This window comes from Passer domesticus, chromosome 4, assembly GCF_036417665.1.
Source record: "Passer domesticus isolate bPasDom1 chromosome 4, bPasDom1.hap1, whole genome shotgun sequence".
NCBI classification, from domain to species: Eukaryota; Metazoa; Chordata; class Aves; order Passeriformes; family Passeridae; genus Passer; species Passer domesticus.
The window spans coordinates 33,043,984-33,059,334 of record NC_087477.1 but is presented as its reverse complement, the minus strand read 5'-3'; the positions used below and the strand labels follow the sequence as shown (position 1 = coordinate 33,059,334).

General features: G+C 39.8%; 1 protein-coding gene across 1 annotated transcript in view; it reads right to left on the bottom strand.

Moving 5' to 3' along the window:
• Positions 1 to 6,060, bottom strand: part of LOC135298870 (melanopsin-like) — a 44,908-nt gene extending 38,848 nt beyond the window's left edge. The window contains exons 1-2 of the mRNA XM_064416963.1: positions 5,318 to 6,060; positions 3,966 to 4,133 (exon numbers count right to left, since the gene is read on the bottom strand). The gene's annotated coding sequence lies outside the window, so the exon portion shown is untranslated. The remainder of the gene's footprint in view (positions 1 to 3,965; positions 4,134 to 5,317) is intronic.
• Between the last annotated feature and the right edge of the window lie 9,291 nt (positions 6,061 to 15,351).

Genomic DNA, 15,351 nt, shown 5'->3' with positions numbered 1-15,351 from the left:
GAGTAGAGTGATTTTGGATGAGTAATAGCACTTCACATTTCTATTACACCTTTCATCCCTCAGGCTGCCAATGCAGTTGGCAAATTTAACAAATTGAAGGACCTTGTCCTCCATACACTGGAATCATTTTATCTGTCACTAAAGGCATCCCTGGTGGAGCAAAAAGCAGTACCTGTTTAACAGGTTGGAGCTATTGTGACAAATACCACACCTCAGCAAAGCCACAGGGAGAGGATAATTGTCAACAGCTGGAGCTAGTGCTGAACCCTGGATTGATCAGTTAGAAGAAGTCTGCTAGTATTTCTCCAGTTATCACTGGTGATGACAACTTTACCACAGGTCTTGCAGAGCTGCCTTGCCCAGGGCAGGCTTTCCCATGACCCAGCTCCTCTGGGCAGCCTCCTCAGCATGAGGTGCCTTCACAGTCCCCCTCCTTGCAACACTTGAGTGTTATATTCACCAGACACAGCAAGAGCAGAGATGGACTGTGAACATCCAGGCACAAAAACAGACCCGGTGGTCAATCAAGAAATGCTGCACACTGAGAAATGTAAAAACATAGAACACTTCAGGTTCAAAGGGACCTTTAGAGGTGCAGTTAGCAGGGACATCTTCCACTAGATCAGAGGCCCTTGAATGTTTCCAGGTGATTAATCACCTCTCTGGGTAACTTATTCCAGTGCTTTACCAACCCTCGCTGCAAAAGATTTCTTTCTTATATGTAATTTAAACCAACCACCTTTTAATTGATTTAAACAGTCAACTTTGATCTAAGCCTTCACCAAGGTCATCTTTCCTTCATTGCAGCTGTATTTCTGGAAACACAAAGTGTCAAAGGTATTTCACACACAACAGACTGTTCACACATGCTCCTTCCTAAGGCACATGGGTCTGACAACAGCCTGACTGGCTCCTTGGAAGTCTCTGAACACTGAGATTAGCAAAGCAGGCTAAATTCAGTTACAGACTACTATCTATAATGGCAAAGGGAGGAAAATTGCACTGAAAAGCTCCTCCAGGCTTCAGATTCAGTTGGATGGGAGTGAGCTTCACAGACCCCTTATCTCACAATCACATCAGGGATCTCATTCCTCTTTCTGTCCACTAATGGCTATTGATGATACACTTATGGCTACTGATGCTATGATCACTGAAGAGCAAAAAACAAGGTGAGTACAGCATGATTATTTAAAACTATAAACAAAACAACAAAAACTGGATGAAAGAAAAAAAATTAATTGAAAGCTAAACACATGGCCAGTGAACTGGTACATTCTAGCTTTAAAAAGAAAAGAAGTTACATAGAAATCCCTTTCCAGATGTGCTGTTGGACCAAAAGACTGTCAAAGTCTGATGGGTAATCCACAGTCACATGTTCATTTTGGGAGAGAAGAGAGGCGTGTTTGGAAATGTGTTTTGAGCTGTCAAATAACCCACAGTGAAATAAAAAGAGGGAAAATAATCATATGCCAAGGAGAAAAATTGATTTATTCAACAGTTCATATTTTTCACTGGTTTAAAAATATCCAGAAAATTGATCCAGGAATTGTTCTTGGAACTGTTATAAGATGCTGTGCAAACACTCAGTGCCATCCTGCTGAGCTTCTGACAAGTCTAAAAAGTCTCACATATTTCACGTGGCAGCTGAAATATTTTAATTGCAAAGGAAAACAAAGTGTTAGCATGGATCAGGCCAGCTGAGTGTGAATGAAACAAATGTAGAAATTTTAGGGCTTGGAAAAACTCTAGAAGTTCCTTATTCAAGTACTTCTCAGGTAGGGTTATCATGGACAAGCAACAGTTTTTCAAATACTGAACTTCTACAGTATAATCTAGGCTTTAGTGTATGAATGCAGTCAAGGTATGGGTCAGACTTAAGCACAGAATTAGAATGCAAATCTCTCAGTTACAGTTTTCAAGGGATAAAGAAGACCCAACAATGCTTATCTAGGACACATCTTATGCACAGGTCACTCACTAGCAAAAATGTAAATCTGTACAAACTTGACTCTTTACTTCTCGTCCCCCACTAACAGAGCATATGCCAATGGCAGTGATTAATTGGGCATTTGTCTTTTCTTTCTCCTTCACCTCTGCCAAGACTAGAGAAGTTTTGCTTGCTTTCATCCCGAGAGTGAGAACCTGAAGGCACCTGAGGTGATGGTCCCTGCATGAACAGGGGCTTCAGCATAATTCCTATCCCCTTATCCAAGCCCCTTCCCTCATGGAGGCTGATATCCCTCCTATTCCCTTTTTCCACCAGCAGCAATGAGTTATCAGGACTCAGACACAACTTTACATCCCAGGCTTACCCTTATCCAGAGTCCTTCCCATGGAAAGAACAACCTAGTTGAGATCCACACCCAATCTCATTCCTCATTTGAAGACATTCATTTTCTCAGGTACACCAAAGGATTTCTAACCATGGCTTATAATCTTCATGGCCCTTGAAGGTCCTGCCTCCCAAGGAGAGGGACCTCAGCATCAAGGCACAGCCAAGGAATGTTATCTCTGCTGGAGACACAAAATGGCAGGGGAAGAAATGCAACTGTCAAATGACCTAAAGGAGGAATTCAACTTCATAATGCTCTGGGGAGACATTCACCTTGGGCACAGAGATCTGGGCTCTTATTTACCACTCCCAGCACTGCTGTGTGCCCTCTGGAAAGGCTGTTTGAACTGGAATGGAACTGTCCTAGAACTGGAATCTCAGATTAACATTTTGCTACACCACTAATACTGTAAACTTACTCAAAATACAATCTCTTTTACTTTAAACACTCAGTTTAAAAGCACAATTCATGATACCACATGATTTCCACAGGAAAGACATTCTGATTTTCTACTAACTCACAAGTTTTTTCTCTGGCCTCATTCAATCACAGAGTTTTCTCCAACAGCTTATGGAAAAACCCTAAAAGTCACAGCTTTTACTGTCAAAGTCATGGCAGTGACAGTCACACAGATTCTGTTGTTGTTTTGTTATCTTCTATATTGAAGTTTTCCCATTTCTGCTCAAAGGTGACTTATTTCTATAAATAGAAACATTTTCACACTTTAAGTGCTTAAAAGAAAATCCTTTTGTGTAAAAAGCCAGCCTGGAGGATTTCATCCTGCAGCTGAATGAATCAGTCCTATCAATGCTTAGACAAATAATGAGGTTAAAAAAAGAACCCTACATTTGGTATTGGATCCCTATTTTAGACATTCTTTTTAAAAGAGACACTGAAACAAGGAAGCCCTTATAGGTATTCAGTTCCTATATGACAAAGGATGGGAAAATATACTTGGATGTAAAGCAGCTATGACCTACACATCCTTGAAGAGCAAGAGGGACAACTGTTCCAATCCAGAAGGAATACACGTTAGGCAATAGCTGTGCTACTGCCCTGAACACTTAGCAGAAAGTGCTGTGCCCTGTTAAGTGCTGGCTCCAGGGGCTCCAGCCCAGCCCCTAACATGGCTCTGATGGTCCCTGCTGACAGTGACAGGGGCTCTGTGTGTGCTCCAGGTGATGCTCTGCCCTGTTCCAACCATGGCACTTTGCAGAGCAGGGTGAGGGAAGCACGTGCGGTGTGACCTTTCCGAGCTCAGCCCTGCCCTCACCCTTTCAGTGATCAGACACCAGCTCCAGCTCTGCAGGAACCTTCAGTGTGACCCATTCCCACCAGCCACCTCCTAAACCAGGAGAATTAAAATCCAGGTTCCACTGAAATGATGGGCATGAGACAGCAACGTGTTTCAGATCTCAGGAGATACCGTGATGCAAAAATCCCCCATAATTTCTTCAGCCATTTCAGGCCAAATAATCCTGTGGTTTGACTTGCTCCTCATATGACATCGCCCATCACTGTCTGAACCAGAAAAAAAAATTGAACTACAAACTTGTTTAAAAATTTAGCTTGAGTCTTGACTTGAATATCCCCAAGACTCAGACAAATACCAAAATCACTGTTGATTCTTACCTCAAAAAACAGAAGCAATTCCAGTAACTGAATTAGATGTGTAGTATTACATTCATTCTGAGGTGAGAAGAAACTTGAATTTCATCTCTGATAGAAAAAGAAGCCATCACTAATACCTTCTGGATAACAATCACACATGTGAATCTGACTGGTTTTCAAATGCAGCTGCTAAAAGTAAAGAAAAATAAACATAAATTGTCTAATCTTTCATTCAAACGGGATCTTCTCTAACTTTTTATCTTCAAAAATTTCAATTCTCTTCTGGAATAAAAGAAGGAAACACTATTTGAAAACAATAACTCAGAAAAATATTTAATACTTACATTCACTTGGTTTTCCTCCAGAAGAAATAATAATAATAATTAAAAAACCCGTTAATAAAAACCCTGTTCTTCCCTTCACCAAACATTCTCTGGTCTAAAATTCCCTCTCTTTCAGACTGAGATAATTTCTCAGCTTTCCTGGTCTAATGCCACATGAGTTCTGTAATCCCTCTCCCATCTGCTACAGAAGCCATCAGGAGGCACTTACATTCCTCATCAAAACAAGTATTATTAAAAAAAAACCCCGCACTTCACTAAAATGAAACATTTCAGACAAAACCCCTTTGTCTGAGAGCAGGGCATACAAATGAGGAGACTTGATAGGCACCACAAAGGAAGCTGGAGAGGGACTCAGGAGTCTGGGCTTCTTTGACCACCTGGTGTCCCCCTTCCCTTTGCAACAGGTACTCCCACAAGTAGCTTCTTTCCCACATTCCTCACAGAAACCACAACACAAATGTACATGTTTCCTGAAAGGGAAACAAAGTTTTGCTCAGTCTAGAAATCATTAACAAAGGAAAGCTTTGAAATGAGTTTGTTTTTTTTTTCCCCCCAGAGATATAGTAAGTGATGTAAATCTGTACACAGAATGTAAAAACAGCAATCTGCTCTAGGAACTTTCAGGAATGGATCCTTTCCCCCAAAACTTCTGCTCAAAACTTCAGGGCAGAGAATCAGACAGAAAAAAAATATTAAAATAGCAGGATAAAAGGACGTTTTTGTCAGGTAAATTACATAGGACAAGTTAAGGGACCATTTAATGTATGACTGAAAGAGGTTTTGTATTTCTCCTAAACACTTGATATAGAGAGGGTTGTTTTGTTCTGGGTTTTTTTTTAACCATAATTTTATTTAGAAATACTACAGAAAATTTGACATTAGAACTATAGACAGGTCAGATCACACACTCAGTTTCTGGGAGTGCCTGCACATGTGTGCACACATGTGTACACTTTCATAAAAATTAATTACAATCAAAAAATATTTCCTAATATAGGGAACAGTCCTTGTTGCTGAAGTGAACTGTACCATTACTGATCATTTATTCTGGCAGCTGCAATTTTGAACTCTCCATCCATTTGCTCAGCTCAGGAGAAGGCTGGCCTACAGAAAAAAAGCATTTTTTCATTCTTTCAGAAGCAAAGAGGTGTTAGATTGTAAAGTAAGCTTTGCTACAGTTAAACTCATGAAATATAGTTGTATATTACAACAGATAAACAGTATTAAATAAATTCTTGAGTTTCCTTATTCTTGTTAAGCTTTTCCCAATAGTTCTAAATATTCTTCCCACCTTTTTTCCAAATGACACAAAGACTAGGAATTAATGTTTCTTTGTCAGAGCTACACTCTGGTAACAAGGGACGTGACTTTGAAGTTTATACACTTTAGCAACAGCTATGCTTCTATCCAAACTTATTTATGGATGAAAACCAAGGAGTAGAACAGTGATAAACCAAAAATTCAGAGACAGAACAAAAATCTAGTTAGATCATCCATTCTCTCTTGCCAGCTCCATGAGTCAGAATGGCATAATGACATTCAAGGAATCATTAGAACCATTTAACTGGAAACAAGTAACCCAATTTGCTTCAGAGGAATCAAAGCAGCCTGTAGCAGATTCTGTCAGGCAGAGAATAGGTTTGTGAGCTTTCAGGTATGTTTAGAATTGCAGTATTTTTCCAGCTACACCATTAAGTTCAGTGTTACAGCTCTGCCAGAACAAGCAGCTAATGCTGAGGAATCAGATGAGATACCTCATTCAGCATCACAGAGAGAGTGTAGCTTTAGAAGTCATGGAGGTAAAAGTTCCTGTGCTCGAATGGCAAGATTTGCCATAGTTGTTTTGTTATTATTAAATTAAAAAATTAAATCCAAAAGTCACTTCATCCATCTCAGACTTGCAGAGCTGAATGTTGGCAAATTTGGATTTGGTGTAATACACAGGAGAAATATTAAGTTGCTTTTCAGCAAAAGCTGTTGATACAAATACAGTTTTATTATTCCTTCTGCCAGTTCCTCTTTCAGCCTTTAGTTCTGAGTAAAAAAATCACTTTTCTTAAGTCATGGAACCAACTTCTACTGTTATATCACAAACTTCAATTTGGCTCATCTATTTGTGTTAGGATAGCGAGAACAGAAGTTGATTTACAACACTGATTTTCACACATGCATTAAAAAACACCTTTATTTTATTTTCTAGGCAGAGATATTTCTGGGCATGAATCACCAAAATTTGGCCTTTACTTTGAGAGAATTGGCCCTTCTTGTTCTATGTCCTTCACTCGGTTCACTTTTTAAAAGTCTTCCCAACACAGAGCTGTAATCTGTGAGTCACAGAATCAGTCAGATTGGAAAAAACCTTTGCGATTATCAAGTCTAACAAATGCTACCTTGTCAATTAGACCATGGCACCAAGTACCACATCCAGTCATTCCTTAAACACCTCCAGGGATGGTGACTCCCCTGTCCCCCGGGTAGCCGATTCTAATGTCTAATCACCCTTCCTGTTAAGAATTTCTTCCTTATATCTAACCTAAACATCTCCTGGCATGGCTGAAGACTGTGTCCTCTTGTCCTGTCACTGGATGCCTAAGATAAGAGACCAATGGCCACCTGGCTACACCCTCCTTTCAGGGAGTTGTACAGAGTGATAGGGTCACCTTTGAGCCTCCTCTTCTACGGGCTAAACACCCCCAGCTCCCTCAGTCACTCCTGGTAGCACTTGTGCTCCAGACTCTTCACCAGATTTGTTGCCATTCCTGGGAGATGCTCCAGCACCTCAATGTCCTTCCTGAATGGAGGCACCTTGAACTGGGCACAGGACATGAGACCTCACCAGTGCTGACAGCAGGGGAGGAATCACTTTCCTGATCCTGCTGATAGTTCCTGGTACAGGCCAGGATGCCATTGGCTTTCTAGGTCATCTGGGCACATGAATCAGCATCCTGAATAGGCCAAAATCTGCCCTCCGCAGCTGGGGCTGTATCTTCTCCCTTTTCTTGTTTCTTTCTAGCACCTCTTGCTTCAGACTCCCTGACCCTGGTTTGGTGTAACAGGAACATGGCATGATGCACAGGGCGGCACCGGGCAAAACTGTGCAGCCTCCACTTTAGCCATGCACCAACTTGTTCTTATTTCACTGAACTGACCCCACTGAAGGCATGACATGTTCATTACCATTGTAGCACTTTAAAACAAAACATCAATCAAAGGATTAACTACATAAACATCTTGTTAAATTTGCTGTCACTATTTCCTTGTGATCTGATGATAGCTGTATAACTTACTGCTAGTACTAATTATAAGTCTTAACAGTTTTGGCACGTATAATGATTTCTACATCCACTTCCTGGCATTACTGTTTCTCTGCTTCCTGATCACCACTGACTCTGTGTTACCTAGAGAGCCTTGTGCTTTCTCCAGAGAATTTTGTAACCTCTTATCTGATCCCACAGCTTCTCTACAACCACCTAATCGAAGTGGTCACCTCTGCACAGGAAACATAAGGTTGAATTGATATCATATTCTTCTGAACATGGTCATTCTGAGTCATATCATACATCTCATCTCAGTGAGGACTGAAAAGCAGAATTCAAGTTAAAGAAGAGGAGTTGAAAGCATCTTTTCCTTTCCTTTTTGGTGCAACAATTACAGCCACTGATCTATATTAACAGTTGTCTCATCACAAGATTTACTACAGTCAAAACTCTGAATATGTAAAACTACTTTTTGATTTAGAAAATTGTGATGATTCATAATTATTCAGCACCCTTAACAACCAAGGTGTCAGCAAACTCCTAATTCTAGTTTTACAAACGCTGCTCCAAAAATATCTTGCAAAAAACTTTTGGCACCCAAGTATGAGACATATGTACACAGGAAACGTAGCCTGAGATTTAGATCTAATTTCCAAAACTATGGTTTTTGGATGCCTAAACTAAAAGATACATTTCTTGCTTAAGGTTAATTGAAGTTAAAAAACACTCTACTAAACCTTCACTGGTCTGGAGGAAAGGATGTTTGGTAGATTTTAGAGAGAAGTATAAAAGCAGAATTTCTGAGGGTGAGCATGCTAGCTAGTGCATGTCCTCCATATTTTATAGAAAGCAAAGTATTCCCAAAAAGTGACCAATAGTTTCCATAAATTTATGGAATCTGTAAGTTTACCATATAGATTTATTTTGTACCTTTTGCAGAATGAAAGTAAATTTGATTAAACCAAAGAAGTATCCATACATAAAATTTTATGTTAACTAAAGCAAAAAAATTGCTTACAACTTTAAGGAAAGGGAAGCTTTTCAGGATATTCCTCTGCTGGGCTAGTAGTGGTGGAAACCTTGCTCACAAAAGAGAGGTGCAAATATTTTTATAGCTGCTTGTACTTGCCTTGCCCTGGATTATTCAGATACTGCAAGGATGAATGCAGTAACACTTGCAAGTTACTCAGCTACCACGGTGTTGCAAGCTATATGAGGTAATAGAGAAATATTTCATTCCTGTCCAGGGTCCAGTTGTTACAGTGCTGGCCCTTTTCCAGCAGCACTGTACACTTGTAATACAGACATATTTCATTCTATTTCAGGGACCAGTTGGTACAGTGCTGGCCCTTTTCCAGCAGCACTGTAAACTTGTAAAACTGATGGATCAGTTTCCCAAGAGTCTTTATTACCAAGATTTCTGACTTCTCAGCAACTGGAACAGCATTCTAAACTTGTAGTAAAAGCCAGATTTCTCAAAATCTGCTAGCCTATATTAGCTAACAGATTTACATGATGCTTCAAAGCCTCAGGATTCTTGCTTAGTATAAAGAACAAGGAAAGTCTGCCAACAAAGCTAGTGCTGTTTGTCTGGTCTAGCATGAAATGGTTTTATATTCATAAAATGGTGTTACACTCACCTACTACTTTGCACTCACCTATAGCTCAAAACAAGAACACAAAGCAGCAAGACTCAGCTGAATAAAATGGATCTCTGTTGATTTCACTGGGCTATGGAGAACTGCTGAAATTTGATAAACCTGTGAAAAGTGGAGACAATGAGTTATGGAGTGCTGGCTTCTCCCATAGTAAAGTGTTTGCCACATTTTGGCCTTAAAATAGTGCCGCTATTCCAGAGGGACATTTCACAATGGAATTGACACCTTACTCACCCTATGATCCACCCTTCAGAAATTATGCTTAGCTAGCTAACAGATATCCTCCCTTAGCAGAGGGGCTCCTGCAGTAGTTTACATCCCACTGTCAGTGTCACAGTCTTGTCTCCCACTGCCAAAATGCCATCTAGCCTCACATTAAAATACTGCTGGTAAATCACTATAAGTTTAATGTATATACACAGGTATTAACATGCTAGAAATTATTTAAATGGATTAATTTTTGCAACCATATTTGATTGTGTGAAAACGATTTCACTTTCACTTACCCACTTAAGAACTCCCTCAAGCGGTCTTCTAAAATGTACTGACAGATACTTCCTTTACTTAACCTGTTGCTTATTTTCATATTTCCTATCCTGGAAAAAAAATCAAAGCATTTTATCCTGCTTACTAGTTATAAATATATATAGATATATTGCTAACTTTAGTTAGCAATGCAATGAAAAAAACTATCAGTGTGATATTGCAGAGATGTATTAATATAATCAACATTCAAAGTTTTGCTAAAATCAAGAACTGAGCAAAGGACTGAATACATCTTCAATATACCACACAGAACTAACAAGAGCTCTTGATTTTCCAGGAAAGCACAGATTTTATGGGAAGTTTACTGTAGTAGACTAGAATATTTTTTAAAAAAACAAACCCCCTGTTTTATTTCAGGTTGGCTTGTACAGAAATTAGTGTAATTCATTTTCCTGAGCTGTCTGACATGACTTAATTCCTAGCAGTTAACAAACTGGAAAACTACCTTTCCCTCTGACCCAGAGACAATATACTGATTCCCATTCTCATCCAGTGATGACATCACAAGTATTTCTCTGCTTCTACTACTTAGTGGGAGTTACAGAAAATAAGGAGATTAATTGGAAAATTATTGGCAAGAAAGGAATAGCTGTAAGATTTTTTTTTTCTGAAAGAATGCTTTTCCCCTTGGCCACCCCTCCAAGGCACTGAAAATGGGAAAATCTGTGTGAGTAGAGAAGTTAAAAAGTGCCTTTCAGTAATTCAAGTCATGTGTGTTTTATGAACTTTGAAGAATTAAAATATCTTGCTGATGTTGAAAATGCTTCTACATTGGTAAATTCCTGGGCTTTTAGAACTTTGATTCCCAGGAAAAAACCTTGAAACATGAGGATTTATATCAGCAAAGCTCTTTGTGCAAATACCACACTTCCTTCTACAGGGGTAAATTCTAAATCCTGCAAAGCTCTCATAATAGTCCCCTTCAATCTGAGAGATTTCTGTATCATGCAACAGGTGAGTGCAATTATAACTCTCCTAGAAATTCTTCTATTAATGTTTTCTGCTTGTACTTTAAGGTAAAGAACGTTTCCTTACCTAGGCCACTACTCAATTATTTGAACGCAGTTTTCTGGAGCTGAGATGTCCTTATTGGGCTACAAATCAAAGACGTCTTTTAAAGACATTTATCAACTACATCCTGATTGTGCAAACATAAGTCTATGGGGAGCCAAGTGGGTGCAAAACATCCCCCTGACAGAGAAGTCTTGCCCTCTTAAATTCATCTTTCCCAGGCTGATGATTGCATGGAAAGCACCATGGAGAGCACCAAAACCAAGCCACGCCACAGAGCAAAAGCAGCTGAGCATCTTGAATTTCTTTGGACCTGGTGTTCACAGTAATTATTTAAACACAAGAAATGCATGACTCTACTGATGTCTAACATTTCTACAAAGCTTAACCTCAAAGGAACAATGAATTCCCCACTCCAGCTCAGCAAAAGCTTTTTATGTGATCAAAAGGTAGAGAACCCATTGAATTATTTGTGGTCCCATTTTCCTCCCCACGATATAAATCTGGCCACATGAAAGCAACCACATCCCTGTTGCACTGATGACCCTACTAAGACTGAGCTGTCACTCATGTACCACTAAGTCAAACCTGTCAACTGCTCTATGACCACTAAGCTAAGACCAAATGACTTCACCAGTGGCCCCTGGGCTCCAACAAGCGGAAAATAACATTGATCTTAATCAGATCAGACACCAGCTTCTCTCAACTCTGTCTCAAAGTCTATTTGATTTCATGCTTCATTATAAAATCAATTAATTGTTTCATTGCCTAGTTATTTTATGTACTTCTTATGGAATATATTGTGTTGATATTCAAAAGATAGCAGGCACAGGATATTTTGTATTAGCCACACACAGTAAGAATGGAAAATAACATTATTTTTAAGAGATGCAGCACATGTAAACCAATGCCATGAATGAGTTCACCAGACCATCCAAAGCAGTGTGATCAATTGTACCGGCCAGGGGGCCTTTCCTGAGTGCCTAAAAGCCCTGCTTTCACAGGGCCTTCACGACCTGTGACAAGGAGACAAGTGCCATCCACAAATCCATCCTCAGCATCACCTTTTGCCAGTGCACAAGCACTTCCCAGCACAAGAGCTCAGTCTCCTCAGAGCTGAAAGCAGAAGCAGTGAGGTATTCTGGAAACTGAAACTAAGCATGAAGCACCAAATTAATGAATGCAGACATTAGAACATGCTGGACATGTGGAAAAGTTAGGCCATGATGAGGTCCTTTTGTGGCTGTGCAATAATGATTTCATTTTCCATGCAACTCATAAATGTGAGTGGATGTTTACGGAAAATGGAATCATTCACTCAAGCATAAGTTTCCTAATGAGGGTGATTTTAAAGGAAGTTATTTACAGTTTATTCTATCAAGCTTTTCATTTACATCTAGATTCAGTAAAACACTTAGCCATGATGAATTTGAGATGCAGCTCCATGAATCTATAATTAGAAACATTAATTTCAGACAAATAGGATTATAACATTAGCAATGAGGGAAAGAAGTTGTTAAGATTCAACCCTCCAAAAATATGCATATATCTTTCCCCCTGCAGAGAGTATTGCAAGAGATGTGGGCTGGAAAACTGCTTTTCTCTTTTTATATTAACTTTTGTCCCAGTTGCCATGGACATATTCCAAAGAGTAGTTTGTCTTAGCCTTCCTGATTAAGTGCACCTATAACAAATTTTTTTTTTATTTAATCCTGGATTTAATTATGTATAGGTTTATTCAATATTCCTTACACTCATTCCTTGATAACCTGTCATGTTCTCTTCTTCTGTGATTTATAAACACTATTTAGCAGTGGCACAATGACATTAACCTTGCCATACTTTTGCAAATAATTGGTGACAAAGGTGTCAATGATTGACAGAAGCCTGTCTTGCAGCTATTTTGAAACCATTCTTTATTCATACCCAATCTGTAGAAGCTGCACTCAGAGCTGAGCTCCACCCAGAGCACAGTATCCCACTCTTGATGCTGACTGCCAATAATTCTTTCAAAGAACATTCGCCAGGACTTAAAAGAGGCAGATATGGAATAGCTTGCTGCCTACAGAATGACATTTTCCCCCTTTTAATTCAGAGTAGATTTATATCTCCTCTCACATTATTATCCTGTTTACTTGATATGATGGCAGCTTTTGATGGTTGAATAATTTCAAAACACATAAAATGTTTTTTTGAGTCCTAAAGCCCTGCCTGTGTACAGGGCACATCCAACCACACCTGGGCACTCCCAAAGGCACCCCACTGCCTTTGTCAGGCAGGACATCTCCTGCCAGTCAATCTGATCAGCCCCACAGACCTGGCTTTAGTCTGGCAAGCACTCTCCTGCTAATCAGGGGAATGGCTGGAACTCCAAGTGACTGGCTGCTTTTCAAAAAGCCAAGTAATATTTACCCAGAACTCAAGTATTCAAGGCAGAAATATTAGTCTCAAATCAGCTTACAGTGTCTTATGTTTTAGGTGTTCCTCTGTCTTTTACACAGAAGCTGCTGAAGTCCACAGTGTTTCACCTCCTCCCTGATAAGTCTGTGTCTGTTGGTCAGGACCTCATTTCTAGCCATTCCTGGAAAGTGGTCCTGACATAAACGCTCCATTTCTTGTAACTTCTTCACTATTACTCTGTTGTTCAGTGTTAGCACAAGGCCCCAGAAGCTGCATTTACGTGCACTGCTTACCTGAGAGAAATTGCCTTAATCCAACCCGTCAGACCACTGAAAACCCCAAGTGTAAGCTGAGGTCATGTGGAGGAAAACCTCCTGCAGCAGATATGTCCCTGTCCGTGTGAGGAGCACACTGCAGTGCCTGAGTGCTGCCAGCCTGCTCTCGAGGGACACCAGCTCACACCCTGACTCTCCAAGGGGCCTGGCATGTTTGGCATGTTGATTAAAGCCCTACCTACCATGTTGGAGTGATATGTTGGTAGTGGGAGGTAGGAACGGTGTAGTAAATGCCAGATGGGAAGCACTGGAAAACACAGTCTGAAAGAACTGGTCTTGCTCTGAACATCTGAGGCTAGATAAGCCAATTTGGCAGGTCCTTAGCTTCTGCAAGAGGAAAACTATTTTTCTGGAATGAGGATAAGTAAACATTTGGACTCACCAAATTACTGATAGCTTCCATTGAGTTAGGAGGGATATTTTAAGTTTCTATTTTTTAAAAATCTATGTGCTATTAGAAGAAATTTTTTTTTAAATATCAATTTCCAATATTTCTCTGAGGTATAGAGGTCTAACATAGCTAGATTACTTACTCAGCACTCTTTGATCTCTTTGCTTGATCAATACTTACTGCTAGAAATAAGTTAAAATGTTTCTTCTGGTAAATCTATTTACGACACCACTTTAATGAACTTTCATCACACTGAATATATACAGCACTCATAATCTGAGAATCACATTTCCTCATGTGTATCACCCATAATAAGGTGAAACTTTGTTTCCAGACTCCTGCCCTCACTATTTTGGAATCAAAGAGTGATTCAGGAATTCGGGACTCACTAAATAACTCTCCCATCCTGTGACTGGGAAGAGAGTCATCAATTTCAAACCAAGAGAAAAGGCCACTTTCAGGACTGTGCCCCAACAGGGAAGAGGAGAAAATATGAGTCACAATGCCAGTGAGTTTAACATTGATGAACTGTCTTCTCTATTTAATTTATGAAAAATTAACATCACCATTTGGCACTGCAAGGATGTAATGTAGGAATAAGTGGTTTAAATCCAACTTAATCATGATGAGGCCATATTGTTTCCACATTTCTGTTGTGTAGCATTCAAAAGTCTCATGCTGAGAGCTCATATCAAGTGCTACAGAAAAGGAAATTGCACAACATCCTCCTATAATAAGTCCAACATTGGCATAATTTACTTAGGTATTCCAACTTTGCCCAGAGAACAGCACAAGTCCACAAACAATTTAACATTGTTGCTTCCAGTGAGTGTGAGTGTACCTTCACCAGCCCCAGTCACGGTTCTGGGCAACCCAGTCTGAGAAAGACATGGACTTACTGGAGCGGGACCAGACCAAGGTAGCAAAAGTATCTAAGGGACTGGAACACCTGTCGTGTGGAGAGGATGAAAGAGCTGGGACTGGTCAGCCTGGAGAAGAAACAGTGGATATACAGCAAAGCACATGAAATTCCATTCTCAGTATTCCATCAAGGATACACCATTTAAAATCTAAAGGTGGTAAAACACAGAAACAGGTTTGGAGCTTTTAAAAACCCAACTGGACACAGGCCTGCTCAAGCAGACTGACTTGACTAGCAGATCTCAACAGATCCCTTCCAACCTGAGCTACTCTATCATCAACACCATAACCTGCAGCAGCAACACTATAAATGTAATTTTTTAGTGCTACATTCCTGCACAAGTCACATCATTTTTGGTTGGTCTGTAGTTTTCACTGGGTACAAGTAATGCCAAATAGTTCAAATCAATTACCCTCTAGTTGGGGATAACATGAGAAAATGAGGTCAAAGATAGCTTCAGCAATGGAACAAACATGTCATCTGCTTTAGTGGTCAGCTGAAGTGTTTGCAACCAAAGTCATACAAAGGCCAAATCCTCCATCC